General features: G+C 46.3%; 1 protein-coding gene across 1 annotated transcript in view; it reads right to left on the reverse strand.

The window, feature by feature from the left end:
- The window catches only part of Znf609 (zinc finger protein 609), a 127,813-nt gene extending 110,461 nt beyond the window's left edge, over window positions 1-17,352 (reverse strand). The window contains exon 1 of the mRNA XM_076925822.1: window positions 17,216-17,352. The gene's annotated coding sequence lies outside the window, so the exon portion shown is untranslated. The remainder of the gene's footprint in view (window positions 1-17,215) is intronic.
- Window positions 17,353-17,854: the final 502 nt, after the last annotated feature.

Below are 17,854 nucleotides of genomic sequence, written 5' to 3' on the forward strand. Positions count from 1 at the left end.
GCATGCACCATCATGCCTGGCCCCCTGATTTTTATACCAGTGTACTTAACATGGGAGTGAATGTGGTTAGAGGCCATAACACTAAATGGAAAGCAGGAGGAGGGAAGACAGGTTTTAGTAAAGGAGGGTAGGAAGTGTGGCAGGCACACGCAGACAGAACACTGGGGTACAAGTGTAAAGGTGGGAAGGAGTCAGGGAGATGCGGTGGGCAGCGATCCAAACGGAGTAAGAACCAGGAGTTAATTCCAACACTGGGGAGGCAGAGGTGAATCACTTGAGTTCGAGGCTAGCCTAGTCTACATACTAGTCTAAATACTGTTCCAGGATACAAACTGTTCCAGGCTAGCCAAGGCTACATAATGAGACTCATCTCAAAAAACAGAAAAAAAAAAAAAAAAAAAAAAGTGTGTAACAATGCTATATTGGGGCTGGAGAGATGGCCCAGCGGTTAAGAGCACTGACTGCTCTTCCAGAGGTCCTGAGTTCAATTCCCAGCAACCATATGGTGGCTCACAACCATCTGTAATGGGATCTGATGCCCTCTTCTGGGGTGTCTGAAGAGAGCAATGGTGAATAAATAAATCTTGCAAAAAAGAATTTAAAAAAAAATGCTATGAAGGGCAGGGTGGCCGTGGCGCACATCTTTGATCCCAGCACTTGGGAGGAGGCAGAGGCAGGTGGAACTCTGAGTTCGAGGCCAGCCTGGCCAATGACAGCCAGGGCTACACAGAGCAACCCTGTTAGTTTATATACTAACAAAACAAAAAATAAAAATAACAACCAAAAATAAAACAAATCTACATTTTTTTCTACTTTAAAAACCTGTAATTTCAACACATGGGAAATAGATCAGGAGTAAGTGAGTTCCTGTCTTTAAAAACCCCGACCTGCAAGTGGGGAAGATGGTTAAGTGGGTTTGATACCCAGAAACCAGTGCTAAAAAAAAAAATGGTGGTATTCTCTTCTGTTCCTTCTTCCATCATATTAGGATACAGCAGGAAAGAATTTTCTGAAGCACAGAGTAAGCCCTCACTAGAACTGTCCTGTTGTTTTTATCTCAGACTTCACACCCTGACTTTTGCAGGAGAGAGACTCTGAATTTCACTTTGTTCGTTTCCAAATCCCAGTCCATTTTTCCTATCCCAGGGGTCCTTTCTGGTCCACCTGGCTTCCTTTTTTTTTTTCCTCCTCCAGGTCTGTCAGTTACAGCATAAGCTCTGTGTCAGTGAGAGAGAGAGAGAGAGAGAGAGAGAGACAGAGAGAGACAGAGAGAGACAGAGACAGAGAGAGACAGAGACAGAGAGAGAGAGACAGAGAGAGAGAGAGATAGACACAGAGAGACAGAGAGAGAGAGAGAGAGAGAGAGAGAGAGAGAGAGACAGAGACAGAGAGACACCAATAGCTGTTCTTGTAAAGGACCTGTAATTCCAGTTCAAGGTGATCTGATGCTGTGTTCTGACCTCCACAGGCACCAGGCAGGCATGTGGTGAACAACAGTCTTCCATACAAACAAAATACCCATGCACATAAAAATAAAAACCAAGACTGGAGCTGGGCGGTGGTGGGGCACGCCTTTAATCCCAGCACTTGGGAGGCAGAGGCAGGTGCATTTCTGAGTTGGAGGCCAGCCTGGTCTACAGAGTGAGTTCCAGGACAGCCAGGGCTACACAGAGAAACCCTGTCTCAAAAAAACCAAAAAAAAAAAAAAAAAAAAAAAAAAAAAAAAAGACTGGACGCATGGCAGTATCAATGGCCATGTGACTGTGGACAGGGGAGACTTTTGCTTGGGCTCACCCCTAGACAAAGAACTTCAGACAGCTAATGAGTGCGGGGAGAAAAAGAACTCACCGCTCCCAGAGATGAGCCTCCTTATTGGTTGTTCAATGCAAAGTGGTCAGCCTTGGAACCACATATACACACCAACAACAGAACAGACTCAGGAGGCTATGTGTGTGTGTGTATAAACACTCATGCACGCACACACATAACAATAATAATCAAAGAAAAAGAAGCTATCAACTTGAGAGTGGTGGGAAAAACAAAAGGATTTGGAGGGAGGGTAACTGGGAAGGGCTAGCCTTCCAATTCATTAAAATCTTTAAAAATACGGGGGAAAAACCCAGAAACACAAACCAAACCCTGGCATCTGTAATTCCATCACTGCTACAGAGAGACGGGGCGTGGAAAGAGGACAGTAACGAGACAGGAGACAGCTGGACGCTCGTGGGCCAGTAAAAAACACAACAGTAGAGGCACGAGAACATACCTCCTCGACAAGGCAGGAGGTGAGAACTGGCTCAAAGCTGTTTTCTAACCTCCCCACATGCGGCACACGCCCATCCTTGTTCACACATTCTCTCTTCTTCTCACACAAGTTTTTAAAAACTATTTTTAAATTTCTCCAACTGTAGAGTTAACACATTTTAGTTACTTAGCATTCATAAAGATAGCTACTTAAGTATAATGAATTCACTTCTGACTTGAAAGGGAATTCTGAATCAAATATAGGATGGACACTGAGAACTGGTGATCAAACCTATGCGCTCACTCCACGGTTCAGAAAGGCTTAATATTAATAATCTCTTTAAACTGAGAAGCTGGCAGTGCAGTGGTCAGCCAGGCACTTATTCAATTACCATTGTGGTAAAATTGATGATGATGACAGTGGTGGTGATGGTAGAGGAGGAGGAAGAGGAGGAGGAGGAGGATGATTGGGGTGCAGTTCAGTTACAAGAGTGATTGTCCAGTGCACACCAAGCCCGTGGTTGAATCCCCAGCACCACATGAACCAGGAATGCATGGAAAGATATCCCAGCACTAAGGAAGCAGAGGTAGAACCAGACGCTCAAAATAACTGTCGGTTATAAAGTAAGTTTGAGGCCAGGCACAGCACGTGACACCCTGTCTATAAACGAATGAATACATGAAAGCAAGCTCCAGGTCTGGAATACAGGCAAGCATAACACCCTAGCACACAAGAGGTCCTAGTTTCAATTGTCAGCAAGATGAGGAGGAAACAGTTTTTTTAAACTATTAGGGTCTTGAGAGACTGCTCAGTGGTTAAAAACATTTACACATTTACAATTCTTCTGGAAGACCTGGGTTCAATTCCCAGCCCCCACATGGCAGCTCACAACCATCTGTTACTTGCTGCAGGGAATTTAACACCATCTTCTGACATTCATGAGCACAAAATACACAGATAGACCTATATACATGTAGGCAAACATCCACACATAAAATAAAAATCCTCACCTCCCCCACAGACACATTGTTATTAAAGTCTTCACATTCTTTGACCACTAATTCTGAGAAGTCCCTATAACCAGACAAGATCGTGACACATTAGACACACCTTAGTTTTGTGTAGAGGGAAACTGTTTTACTCAGTTCTGATTATGTCCCTATTGATGCCCAGCATTTGTCTGGTAGCACACTGACCCAGCTTCTCTAGGAATCGCTTACCAGAGTTTCCAGTTTCATTTGGGAGTCACCATTGTTAACTAGAGATTACTCATCCTGAGAAGATGTCTGACACTTTCTGCTTATTTTTTTCAATTCTTGTACCCGAGGTTCACCAATGTTTCATTTTGCTCATAATATGTATTTCTGAAATAAAACCTCAAGGGCGGGCACATTCCTGAAATAAAACCTGTCTGGTGGTCCATCTCTGATTCTAACACCTGTAAAGCGGGCGCAGGAGGACTAAGAGCTCTAGGTCAGTGCACCGGTCCACTTCCAGTCTCCTTAACAAGCGATCTCTGCACCTGCCCCATGTCTAACTGAAAAGGCAAGACCTTCTCTCTCTCCTCCTAATGGCTGCCAGGATTCTTTCTTAACCTGTGCTGCTTTTCTTTTAAACTCCAATATGATAGTCCTTGAGCTTAAGAGAGAGTCAGGGTCATCTCTGGGTATTAGTGAGTCTCCATTAGACTCAACTACACAAGACCAGTGTCTCATTAATTTAAAAAAAAAAAAAAAAAAAAAAGTGGCTCAGGAGTGAGAAATGCTTGCTATGTAAGCATGGTCTCAGATACTTCTGTAACCCAAGCACTGAGTGACGCAGAGACAGAAAAAATTGCTTGGGCTCACTGGCTGCCAGCCTAGGTAAAAAAAACAAAAAAACAAAAAAACAAAACAAAACCAGCTAGCTTCCAGGTTCAGAGAGAGGCCTTGGGTCAAAGAAACGGGACACAGTGATAGAGAGCACCTGTGCGCACACACACACACACACACACACACACACACACACACCCCACATAACACATCAGACCTTAATGTCACAGAAAAATTGTAACACTGCTTTTGTGTGTGTGCACAGTGTGCATGAGGATGCACACATCTTCCTCTATCACCGACTACTTTACACTGGAACAGGGATCCACCCACCGCCGCCCCCCCAACCCCCAATACTGGAGTTACAAATGTACACTACTGCCATCCGTTTTTCACACAGGTATTGCGAGTCTGAACTATGACTCGTTATGTTTACATGACAAACACTTTACCAATGGAACCAGATTTCTAGACCCTTAAGATTTTTGGGGGGTGGAGGATGGGTTTCCAGGCAGGATTTCTCTGTGTCATCCTGGCTGTCCTGGAACTCATAGAGACCCGCCTGCCTCTGCCTCCTGAGTGCTGGGATTAAAGGTGTGCGCCAGCACTGCCCGGCTTTTAGACCCTTAATATTTCACTTATGGAAAACATTTATTAGGCTGGCGAAATGGTTCATTTGGTAAAAATCCTGAGAAAATCCTAGAACTCCATACAAGCAGAGAGAACTAACTCCACGAAACTGTCCTCTGACCGCACTCATCATGGAACTAGGGCCCACATACAAACAAGATGAAAGTGTGTGTATGCGTGTGTGCGCACACACAGATGAAAACAAAAATAACAAATGTATTTATTCAAGTGCTAAACAAGAGTGATGCTATTGTCTAAGTGTGTTTATATAGAGCTTATCATCAAGATGATGTTTGGAGGTAAACAGCATAGTAGAATGGAAAAAAAAAAAAAAACCAACCAACCAAACAAACCACAGACTGGCCAGGAGGCTCAGTGGCTAAAGGCACTTGCTGCCAGAGTGTGGACAGTAAGACCCACACGATGGAAGGAGAGAACCAATTCCCACAAACTGTCCTCTGACTTTTGTGAGCACAGCAGGACTATATGTATGTATGTACATATGCATTCATGTAATAATCAAGGAAAAACACAGACAGACCTCTACTATTACTTATCCCAGCAGCTCTGCTTGTGTGTGTAGCAACACATGCATGGTGAGGTCGGGTGACAACTTGTGCTCTCCTTCGGCCATATGGGTTGTAGGCCCTGAACTCACACTGTCAGGTCAAGCCAAGTCATCTGCTTCCCCCCCCCCCCCCCCCCGACACAGGGTCATGCTAGATGGAGCCCAGGTTGACCTGCTCTTTCCCGATTCGGCTGTCTTGGGATTACAGGTGCATGACACCATGCCCACCTGGCTGTCTTTCCATTTCTATCAGTGCTGTTGTCTGTTGAAAGGGTTTTACTCTGTGACTTAGGCCGGCTTTCAGCTTGAAATCCCAGTGCCTCAGACTGCTAACACCGTGAGGTAACACATACAACTAGTAAATGTGTTCTTAAAAATAAAAAATAAAAAATACAGTCAGGTAGTGGTGGCGCACGCCTTTAATCCCAGTATTCAGGAGGCAGAGGCAGGTGGATCTCTATCAGTTCAAGGCCAGCCTGGTCTACAGAGTGAGTTCCTGGACTGCTGGGGCGACACAGAGAAACCCTGTCTCAAATACCAAACCAACCAAATAACCAGAAACCTTTATTATAAAAAGAGACATGTCAAATTTGTCTTTCTGGTTTTGTTTAATTTTTATGTTGCACCCAATCAGTTTTTCTGTGATTTTTCAAAACATTCCTTTTCCCTCCCTACAGCCTCTAAAACTATCAAATAACGATTTGTTTCATATGTCCTGTCTTAGGGTTTTACTCCTGTGAACAGACACCAAGCCAAGGACAACATTTAATTGAGTCTGGCTTATGGTTCAGAGGTTCAGTCCATTATTGTCAAGGTGGGAGCATGGCAGCGTCCAGGCAGGTATGGCACAGGTGGAGCTGAGAGTTCTACATCTTCATCTGAATGCTGCTAGGAGAAGACTGGCACCCTCAGGAAGCTAGGAGGAAGTTCTCTTTGCCCACCCCCACAGTGACATAGTGTCATTCCCTGGGCCAAGCATATTCAAACCACCCACGGGTCCCTTTAATCCTTTGCTTTAACATGAACTTCAAATACTACAAATATGATAGTTCTTTTGGGGTGGGACTGTGTGGTTGAGATAGGTTTGAGACAGCTCTGGGTGTCCAGGAACTTACTATGTAGATCAGGCTAGCCTCAAACCCTCAAATTCATACAAATCCACCTGCTTCTGCCTCCCAAGTAGTGGTATTAAAGGCATGTGATGCCACACCCAACTGTAGCATTTATCTTTCTATATTCAGTATATTTCTATGTAGCTCTGGATTACCTAGAACTACCACTTATGCATTCTGAGAATGTGTGACTTTTTCTAAATATCAAATACAACATACACTCAAAGAAAGGCAATACGAAGTCTTCCTAGAAACTCACCATCAGAGGCTACAAATTGCCTAAAAGTAACAGATTTTCCTTAGCACAGACTCAGAACTTTGTGGGGAAAGAGGGGTTTGTTTGCCCTGGGGTTTGGCTCAGAGGTAAAGAGCACGGGCTGATCTTCCAGAGGACCCAGGTTCAATTCCCAGAACCCACATGACAGCTCAGACCTGCCTGCAACTAATCCAGTTTCAGGCTGATCTGACATCCTCACACAAACATATATTCAGGCAAAACAGCAATGCGTATATAAATATAAACACTAAAAGAAAAGGAAAAAAAAGAACTTCTAGGGTCTGGGAGCTACAACTCAAGGTAAGGTGCTTGCCTGACACACAGAATGCACTGTTTGAGTTCCAAAACTAAATAATAATAATAATTTAATGTTATGTATCATAAAGAATCTATTTTGGCAAAATGACTAACAGGTCCTCTTGTACACCACAACTGGTGGTATACATAATTAAAAACAGAGCAGGCAGGTCCTAATACTGCCTTGCACCTCACCTACAGTGGTGGTTTGAATAAAAATGGCCCCACAGGGTCATATATTTGAATGCTTAGTCACAAGGAGTGGAGCTGTAGGAAAGATTAGAAGAATTAGTAAGTATGAACTTGTTGGAGTAGGTGTGGCTTTGCTGGTGAAAAAGTGTGTCACTGGGGAGTAGGCTTTGAGGTTTCAAAAGCCTATGGCAGGTACAATCTTTCTGTCTCTGCCTGTGATTCAGAAAATAGGTCTGTACTACAGCAACATCACCGTCCCCGCCTGCACGCCACCACGATAATGCACCAAACCTCTGGAACTGTTAAGTCCCCAGGTAAATGCTCTCTCTTATAAGAGCCATGGTGTCTCTTCAACAGCAACAGAGCAGTGACTAAAACAGCCACTTTAAATGTCAAACTATAACAAAGAGGCTACAATGGGATGTCTACAAATTGCACCTACACAAACCAAGGACAAAAGTATGATTTTCTATCTCTTGTATATTAGTTAGAAACATTAGCTCTGCAGTAGTTACTAAAACAGTGGTCTAACCTAAGGAACTTCTTTCCTACCAGTTTCATGTGTTGGAAACAACAACAACAAAACAACAACAACAACAACAAAACCAAACGAATGATGGGGCCGGGAGGTGATAGCACACTCCTTTAATCCCAGCACTTGGGTGGCAGAGGCAGGTGGATCTCTATGAGTTTGAGGCCAGCCTGGTCTGTAGTGCAAGTTCCAGGACAACCAAGAAACCCTGTCTCAGGGGAAAAAAAGAAAGAAAAAAAGGAAAGAAAAAAAGGGGACAATGTAAGAGGAAAAATAATTAACTACAAAGGTTAGAAAAAGACAAGTATAGAAATCAGAAGATTACACATGCACACAGCACCCAGACATTACACTTTCAACTGCAAACTGCTCAGTCAGGTAGTGACACAGCCAAGGCAGAGCCTACACGCTGAGAGGACTGAAAACCCCAACATTCACTTTTTAAAAGTAGGCAGTTTGGTTTTGTTGGTGGTGGTGTTTTTATAAATTACATTTGTGTGTGCATGTGTGTTCACATGCGCGTGCATGAGCGTGTGCATGTGTGTAGTTCCACCATGTGAGTACTGGGGACTGAACTCGGGTTATCAGGTATCTTTGCCCCTGAGCTGCTGCACCAGTTTTTGATGTAGGGTCTCACTATGTAACTGGCCCACAGACCACTATGTAGCCAGAGCTGGCCTTTGACCCTCTTGCCTCCGCCTCCCAAGTGCTAGGATTACAGGCGAAGGCCGTGCCGCTGAGCCGTCTTAAAGACCTGACTCAAACTTGCTGAAGCCTTACTAGAAAGGAAAGTCTTATTTTTGGCCTTTTCTTCTTGAGTAAGGAGAAAATCCAGAGACCTAACTCACCCTTGACTCCAGACACCCAAGGCCTGGCCAGCAGAAGATCAAATCCCATTCCTCAGGGAGCTGCTTCTAACCCCGGTGTCTTCCAGATGACGGGTGCAACTGTCACTGTGACTGACTTTCAGGAATGCCAGCCAGCAGAAAAGACTTAATAAGTAGCTATTTCCCTTCAGAGTCAGCTGGACGCTGAACAACTGCAGACACTACCTCTTTCTCTCTGCTGGGCAGAAAAACAGCTACCAGTCTGAGGCGTCTATAACCATCCAGGAACGTACCAACAGCACCAATCTCATTAAAAGCTGCTACCTCCCACTGGATCTGTGTAACCCTTTTCACAAATCCAGCCTCCTTTACCCCACTCCACTTCCCCCACACTAGTTCTCAACCTTTTAATACTATATAATTGCTTATTCTTATCTTCTTTTAAAAGACACAATCTGCTAGGCATGGTGCCTCAAGTCTGTAATCCCAGCACTGTGGAAAGCCAGGCAGGAGAAATGCTTCAGTCAGCCTGGGCTCAGAAGCAAAACCTCTTCCCTCCTAAAGATAAAGTCCATTGGTTTTGACTTGGTCTGTTTTATTCACTGACAGATCCCAAGAAGCTGGAACAGTGTCTCACGTATAGCAGGAACCCAACAGAATGAGACAAACTTCTAAGAAGATCAACAAAACCCAGAGTGCCCAGTACTCTGTCTCAGCAGAACCCGGCTGCTCCCGTGAGTAGCTCACCTTGCACACACTCCTCCAAGTTAGGATGCATGGGGCCAGCAATGCTACCAACACAACAGTAAGATAACAAAGCCTGCTCTTGAATCAGAAGGGGTTCTTAAGCCATTCAGTCTGTCTTGTTCCTAGTTTATTCAATTTGGGGTAAAATGTGTTGAATGGAATTTGTTTTACTATAAAAGGGGTTTGAAAAAAAAATCACATGAAGTTTCTTTTTTTCCAAAGTCTAAGTCTAATTCAATTCAGCAAACATTAATTATGCATAGTTATATTCAAAGCACTGGGCTAGGAATTTACAAGGGACAAAAGAACAGAGGAGACAGAGCTGTCTTACAGAACTTAAATGAGGCAGGAAGAAAATACATCCACACACAAATCATCACTGAAGGCAGCATATGAGGAAGTGCTGTAAGAGATCGTAGCCATCTTTCCATAACTGCCCCACCCCCAAAAAAAAAACCCTAAAGGGACACAGAGGAGAACGACATCGGTTCTGGAGACAGGAGGATGAGTGGAAGGGCACCGAGCACTGCAGTTGTCTAAAGGAAGGGATGGACTGGGGATGTGAATGTCTTGGAAGCACAGAAGAACATTCCAATAGGAAAGAAAAACAGGCTGAAAAAACGCAGGGTAAGTCATCAGGATGGCTGTAGAAAGATATGGATAGACTGAAACAGAAAATAAAGCCGAGGAAGGCCAGATCTGACCAAGACAAAAAGATCTGCAATAAACCTAGCAAGCAAGTAAGACGGCTTACTGGGTACAGGCTCTTACGCCACAGCCTGGCAAGCTGGGTTCACTCCTTAAAACCTACATGACTGTAGAAGGTAAAACAGAAATAAATCCTCAAAGTTATCCTGACTTCCACATGTCCACCACGGTACCTACCCATGCATAAATTACACACACACACACACACACACACACACACACACACACACACGAAAGCTAAAAGTAATTTAAAATAATTCATTTACTTATCTTGTTTTTTTAAGACTGGGTTTCTCTGTGTAGCCCTGGCTGTCCTGGAACTCACTCTGTAGACCAGGCTGGCCTTGAACTCAGACCTCTACCTGCCTCTGCCCACGTCACACAGTTCGAGGAGTGAACGTTGTATGCTACCACTGCCCAGCAAATCGTTTTAAACATTAGCCTACAACAGTAGGCTGGGTTTCTTTATATTTTTTTTTAAGTGAGGATAAAATAATGTTTCAAATTGCTATTTTAAAAATCCATGCTAGGTTGGGTGTGATGGCACAGACCTTCATTTAACTCCAGCACTCACTCAGGAGACTGGCAGGCAGGTCCCTTCGAGTTTGAGCATTGAGTTTCAGGCCAGCCGAGGCTACATGCTTATTTAAATAAATAAACCAGTAAGACTGGAGGGCTGGAGAGTGGAGGTGGTTAGGAGCACAGGGCAACAGGGCCTTTGGTTGATTCTCAGCACCCACACGGTGACTCACAGTCATCTATAACTCCAGTTGCAGGGGATCTGGTGCCCTCTTCTGGCCTTTGTGGACATCGAGTTATGCATGAAATGCGTAGACATGCATGCAAGCAAAACATTCACACATATAAAATAACCCGAATCCCCAGAAGTCCATGTTGGGTTTCTGTGTTACTTATTCTAAAAAACCCAATAATTTTCTTTTAAAGCATTTTAATTCATAATTACAAATTCATTTGTTGACTATCTGCTCCATTAGACTGCAGGTCCCAGTAGGACAGGAACCACGTCTGGCCCAGCACAAATAATTAAGTATTACAGTCCGGCAGCAACATGTACAGAACAAAGAAAGAACACAGCCTTGAGATTGCTGCACAGAGGTACAGAAGATGAAAACCTGACCTAGGTCAGCAGAGAAGGGAAATGAGGGAAATAGGCTAGAGAGATGAAGCAGTGGTTAAGAGCACAAAGCCATGCTGACCACTCTCCCAGCAGAGCTGGGTCTGATTCCCAACTGTAACTCCAGTCCCAGGGGATTTAATGCCCTCTCTTGGCTTCCACTCATAAACATTAAAAAAAAAAAAAAAAGGAAAAAAAAAAAAAAAAAAAAAAAAAGGAAAAGATTTAAGTAAATGGAAAGCAGGCACTCCAGTCAGATGAGGTGCTAAGTGACAGTCTCGAATCACAGAAATCGGAAGAACAGCAAGAGGACGTAAGCTTCAGCAAGTGTGAACTGGAAGTACACACGAAAGCAGCTGCCAAGTAGAGAAACCCCATTCTGTCCTTCCTGTATCCCTCGAAGACTTAAGCACCACTGGGATTCGTTCCCTCTCTGATCCCATCCTCAGGACTCTGTTCTAGAAACAAACCTTGCACTAGAATGATGGACGGTAAGCATTTGAATTTCACACCAAACCTCAGGATTTGTAACTCAAGTTTACAAGGTTCATTCGTAAATGTTCACCTTGGTTCTATGATGGAGATTCACCCAACCAGTGTAAAGAGAATCTCTTATAAGTATCACTTGTCAATAAAAAAGCTTACGGCCAATCGCTGAGGCAGGAAACAGGAGGAAAGGTGGAGAGGACTCTGGGAAATAGTGAGAGGATAATGGGAGATGCTGGGGAGCCGCAAAGATGTGAGGAAGAAGTGGGCCAGTACTGAAGGGGAGGTGATTAACCATGAAGAAGACATAGAATAGTTTGAATGGGTTAAATAAGTTACAAGTTCGTCAGAGAAGAAGCCAAAGCTATGGCATAGGCATTTAATAATAAATAATTAATCTCAGACTTATTACAGGAGCAGGGGCTGGGAGGAAAAATGGATTAATATTTTTTTTTTTACAAACCAGACACAAAGTGCCACTTAGAAACGTTGCTAGGAGTGGTGCTGACACTATACCAAAAGCCTGTGAGCTGCATATTAACAAATAAAGCAAATACAGGTAACGGCATGCAACGTGGTGCCAGCACCCAGTGTACCCTAACTACAGAGATCTAGATTCCACGCTGTAACCTGACTCCAAAGGCTGTGTGGCACCCACTACCCTGGCCGTGGGACACTGAAAACAACTTCCATAGGTACTGGAGAGGCGGCTCAACAGATACAAGCACTTGCTGCAACCCTGACGCCAACATGTGGAAGGAGAGAGTTCATACCACTGAGCATAATAAGACAATTTCAAAACTTGCCTGTATCAGACAGCTCTACCTCCAAGGAAAAAGCCACAGAACAAGAGAAAAAAACCCGAGGTTTGACCTGAATGCTGGAAGATGTGATGTAATGGGTATTTGCCATTTCCTATTTCTGGAACTCTGATCCAAGAACAAACAGCAAGAGAAGCCTGAGAGACTCAGCCCTTCTGGATCCAAATGTGTCTCATTCATTGACCTGGCTGCTCACAGTTCAACTACTGTGGCTAGAGCCAGGCTGGGGGGGGGGGGGGGGGGTAGAGAGAGGAGCAAAGGAAGGAGGGGGCATCTGGGTTGTCACCATAGGAGGACAGTGATGAGTGTTCTACTCTGCTGGGGAAGTCTTCAGAGCAAAGAGTCAGGAGGGACAATGAGGGAAGGAGGGAGGGCAGCACAAGGAGGCCACACTGAGTGACAGGAGAGGACATGCGAGTTTGTGAACAATTCAAATAAAACAAACCCATGATAGTGCTGCCTCTCCACATCTACAACCTGAATTCAATCCCAAGATACCACAGGATGGAAGGAGAGATGAGGACACACACACACAAAATCAATCAATCAATCAATCAAGTTAGAACCTTCACTCTACTGGACATCAGATGTCGAAGAAGACATCTGAACTTTAAAACAGTTGATACAGTCTCGTCCCTTTCAGTATCTGTGAATTCTATTGGCTATGCCCGTTCCTGGGGATGTGTGCATGACAAGAGAAGGTCCACGGAGCCAGTGACCTGATACAGAAAATTATTACCAAACATCAAGTTACTTGTTCATAATTGTAGCTTGGGGCCAAGGGTGGTGGTGCATGTCTGTAATCCCACATCACACACACCATCTCAAAACGAGAGGAGAGAGAACAGCCTCAAGAACACGGAAAAGGAAAATCATGCTGACAGAAGATGGTTAATAACAATCTAAAGGGAAATCTATGAATTTTCAGAAATCCTCAAAATATACAGTATTATTCCAAATCACAGGAAATGCCATAGTTGCTTTTATTTTATTGTTTTTAAAATAAATATTTAATAAAAATAGTTCCTTAACATCATTTAACCCTCTGGTGATAACTTGGTTTTAACAACTGACATTAGGAAGATCAAGAAAAAGTTATAAAGGTGCTAGGAGGAAAAAAACCTAAAAACTGAAGAAAGAAATGCAAACTTCATGGAGGAAATGATATTTGTAAAATAAAAGCATGCAAATCGTTTGCATAAGGAGCTTCAGGTGGGCCCTTTGCATACAACCAGCTGGGCTAAAGCTTTGCACCATCAAGATGGCAAAGCATTTCCTGTTTCCCATTTACTTCTAATAAGCAAGTCCTAGAAGCACTGAGTTACCACTATTTCCTTGCCTTTCATGGGGCAGAAAGCCAGAACTTCCACAGGTACAGCAGGGCCACGACCAAGGCACGCCACTCGGAAAAGAATCTCGCCTGTATTCCATCACCATCTCACTCACAAATCAACAACAGGCATTAAGAATCGTGAAACAAAGTGCAATTTCACACATGTGAACGGAGCCTTCACCACACAGTGCTGAGTATTTTCTTGTCAGTGTGGCATGTGATTCTCCAGCCACCTGCTCAATAATCCCTCTTCAGCTGCACAGCGGCTGCCGCCACTGCCGCCGCCACATGCCTCGCTAGGCAGGTGCTTTGGTGATTACCTGTTCTCTAGTGAAAAGAGTCCTTCACTGACACTTAGTGGACCCAGAACCCGCCAATCAGCACCACCTATCTTCATTCTGCCTGTCACAGCCGGCTTCTATCAGAGAGGCCGGTATGAAGACGCTACTTAACATACTGTGAATTTTGTGTTCTCTTCATTCTTCATTGCAACGTTGCTCTTTTATTTTTTTTTTTAAAGGGAACTTTAAAAAAAAAAATAAAAGAAAGTAGATGTGAGAATTAAGCTGCTGAGAAGAAAACTTGCCGCCGCACAACCAAAGGCCATCTTATCTCAGTGCCTGGCAGCAGCCCCGTCCATGCTGGCTTTCCACAATGAAAACAACAATTGCTTAGCTGCCTTTGGAGCAGTGAAGTATTAAGATGCCTGGCAGAGAAGTAGAGAGAGGAAGCAGAGTGGCAACTATTGGAGAACAAATCTCCCTGTGTGTTTGTATCCATCCTCCATGCCTGAGCTCAGGTTCAAGGGTTGAGAGTCTGATAATAAGGAGCAGCGCTTCCACTTAACAGAGCAATCAACAAATTATCCTGTTCCAGGCATTTAGTCGCTAAATGCTAACTATAACATATTAGCACAAAGAGCCACACCCCACACACTAAATGTCCTAAGCACTCAGGTGTCCAGCTATAAATAAAGACTTCTCACCAGGAAATATTTCCTACCAAGGTGGAGGTGAAGAACTCAAAGTGACTTGTGAAACACAGTCACTCAGAATGCTGTCTTAAGTTATGGTCACACTCAAAAGTCCAATTCTGAAAGCACTAAATCTAATCAAGAAAAACCGCCAACAGCCCAAGAAGAAAAAAAGCCTTAAATTCAGTTTAACTGGGGCATGCTAAGAACCCTGGGACATACAGTGAGAATCAGTCTACGGCAGACAATACTTTTGGTAAGGCTTAAAGACAGTTCTACTATTAAAAAAAATAATAATTATAATAAATGTCAAAACAACCTGTTCTCTCCTATCAAAGTCCCACCATGGAAATGCTAGGCCATCAGTAAAGAAACTCACTGATGCAGAAGGGTAACGAGGGAGAGACAACAGCTAGCACTTACTGTCTTGAAAGACCTTCACCGAAAACCCAGGCCAGTGTCCGCATTCAATAATAAACTATAGAAAATAGTTAGGCAGCTATTTTATATACTGCATACTGAATACGATCTCCTTTACAGTGTATCTTTTAAAAAACTTCTCTAAGGTCTTGGATGAAAACCTCTTTTCTATCCCCACATATATGTAATTGTTACAGAGTTGCTGTAACTGAATATATGTGCTGTAACTGAAACTTAATGGTACCAAAATACCGATTGGAGACCTTCATCACACAGTCAGGATATGTTTCTTCCTACCCTTCTCAACCACCAGATCCAAATGATTTTTAGCGGTTCCTCTCAGTGGCTAATTTCTCTCCACAACATGTGAATCATCTTCTAAGTATTGAATTATAAAGGGAAAGTTTTGTTTTCAAAGCCTGTCTTGGGCAAATTGAGCGGCCTGTTTGTTATGTAAATTATTCACCAGGAAGTCACCATTTAAAAAGGTGTCTGGGTGCAGGACATAGGTGTAGGCCTCTAATTGCTAGCACTAAGCAGGCTGAGGCAGAAGGATTTTGAGTTAGAGATGAGCCTGGGCAACCAATGAGTCCCTACTGGGGGAGGGGCACTTGGTCCTCGGCTCCCTATCTTACTCCCGTCCTTACTGGTTTTCCTAAGGAACAAACAAAAATGACTGCAGGAGAGCCCCACTTCTATACAGAAACATTCAAATACGCTGTTTTATGTAAGTTCAGAACCCTCCTCTAGCAGTCACCTTCCTCAAAGGTCTGTCACAAAGCATGAGGTGGCCTGTCCCAGACGCAATTCCGCCACAACTTAGTTACAGGCTAAGCAAAGAGGCAGGCACAACATGGCTGGCACCCTCTATTCTTCTGAAAAAATGTGTGCCACTGAGTCCTGCATTGTTCCTCACTCAAAAAGAAGAGCCTTTCTGTCTGGCCTCCTCCAATGGCAAGCCCCAGTCTGGAAAAGGGAGAAAATGGCACTAAGGAGCCTGGGAGATGGAGCATATCCAAAGCTCTCAGACAAGACTTGAACCTATGACCTTCACTGTGTACACAATAGGCGGGTGAGAGGGACCGGTTTATCTCGGCTGCAACAGTTCTCAGCCCTGGGGTAGCACTCCCGATAAAACGACGCGACTATTGTGTGGCAGCACAACAGTCATCTCTCACAACAGCCTAAACCAGCACTCCCTCCCCCCAGACAAAGCAGCAGGGGTGAAATTAACTCAAGGCTGCAGAGCAAAGCCCGACACAGAGAGGAGAGGCCTGCGGGGCTGGGGGCTCTGCCCGACCCCGGGGCTCTGGACACACGGATGCAAACCGGCTGGCTCTCCCCATCTCTCCCACTCTGGTTTGGGTAGGAAGCGGCCTCTGAGAGAATTTAATCATCTGTGATTTGTTCAGAAATATCCCCCCCCCCCCCGAAGGGCTGTGCTCTCTCCACCCTGTGCGAGCCTAATTCCTAGAAGCCGAAATGACTGTTTGCCGCTGCCTGTTTCACAAACACACATTAATTGGTCAGATGTGTCTCCTCCTCCTCCTCCTCGGCCCCCGAGGGAGGAAGGAGAATCTGCGCGGAGCGCGGAGCCGATCCGACCGTAATTACGCATAAAGGGAAGCGAGGGCAGCACGGGCTTCCAGACAGGACGGGGTCTCGGACCCTCGCGGGGCCCGCAGCTTAAAGTCCAGGCCCGGGGATCCCTCCATCTTGAAGAAAAGCACCGGGCGGCCGCGACCGCAGCCCGGGAAGGCGCGCACACCCACAGCCTGCGGGCTGCACGCTCCCCGCCGCCGGGCGCCCCTGCCCGGGCCGCGCTCCCCGGAGCCCAGCCGCGGAGAACTCCGTGGCCGCGCCTGCGCCCCCCGGCCGGACCGGGCACCGTCCCGGGCACCGCCGCCCGCGCCGCCCGCACCGCGCTTTGAACTTCACCTCGGCCCCTCCCCCACCCACGCAACGACCCCGCGCTCCCCGCACACACCCCCGCCTCGCTCCGCCCCGGGCCCCCCACCCCCACTTCCTCCGCCGGGCGCCCGCCGCGGCCCCCGCGCCCCTCCCCCGCCCGGCCCGGGCTCCACACAAAGCTCACACTCACCGCGCGGCCGGTCCCGGGAGCCGCCACCTCCGCCCGCCCGGGGCCCCGGGCCGCAGAGCCGCCGCTGCTACGCGCCCCGGGCCGCCATCTGGGCCGCGGCCCCTCCCCGCCCCCGCCCCGGCTCTCCGCCCTCCCCGCGCCGCTCCGCCCCGCCGGGCCGGGCCGCTGTGTCCGGGGCTGCGGGTCCCTGAGCCGCCGCCGCCGCTGCCGCCGCCGCCGCCGCCGCCGCCGCCGCGATCCGGGACAGCCAGGGCCGCCCGGAAGACCCGGACACTGGATCCTCGTGCGGTCGGATCCGGACTCCGTGCGCTACGGCGTCTGGAGAGGGCGGGCGCGCGAGGAAACCCGGAACGCGGACGCGGGAGCCGGGTCCCGGGTCTCTACTGCGCGGTCGCCGCGAGCCCTGGGAAAGGAATGCTGGAAAACCTGGCGGGCGGCTTCAAACCGAGATAAGCCGGGGCTGCACAGGTTGAGCCCAGCGCTCGCCCTCCCCGTGCACAGATTTCCGGCGGGATAAGGGTCCTTCTCCTCCGGGTCTCCGGAGAAGCGTCAGCCCTTCCAGACGGGTTTCCGCCGTGGAAAGAGGAAAGGCCGTGGGATTCGAACGTGAACCCGCACAGAGAACGGACGACAAGCGCG

The sequence above is a fragment of the Arvicanthis niloticus genome, chromosome 26, assembly GCF_011762505.2.
Source record: "Arvicanthis niloticus isolate mArvNil1 chromosome 26, mArvNil1.pat.X, whole genome shotgun sequence".
NCBI lineage: Eukaryota > Metazoa > Chordata > Mammalia > Rodentia > Muridae > Arvicanthis > Arvicanthis niloticus.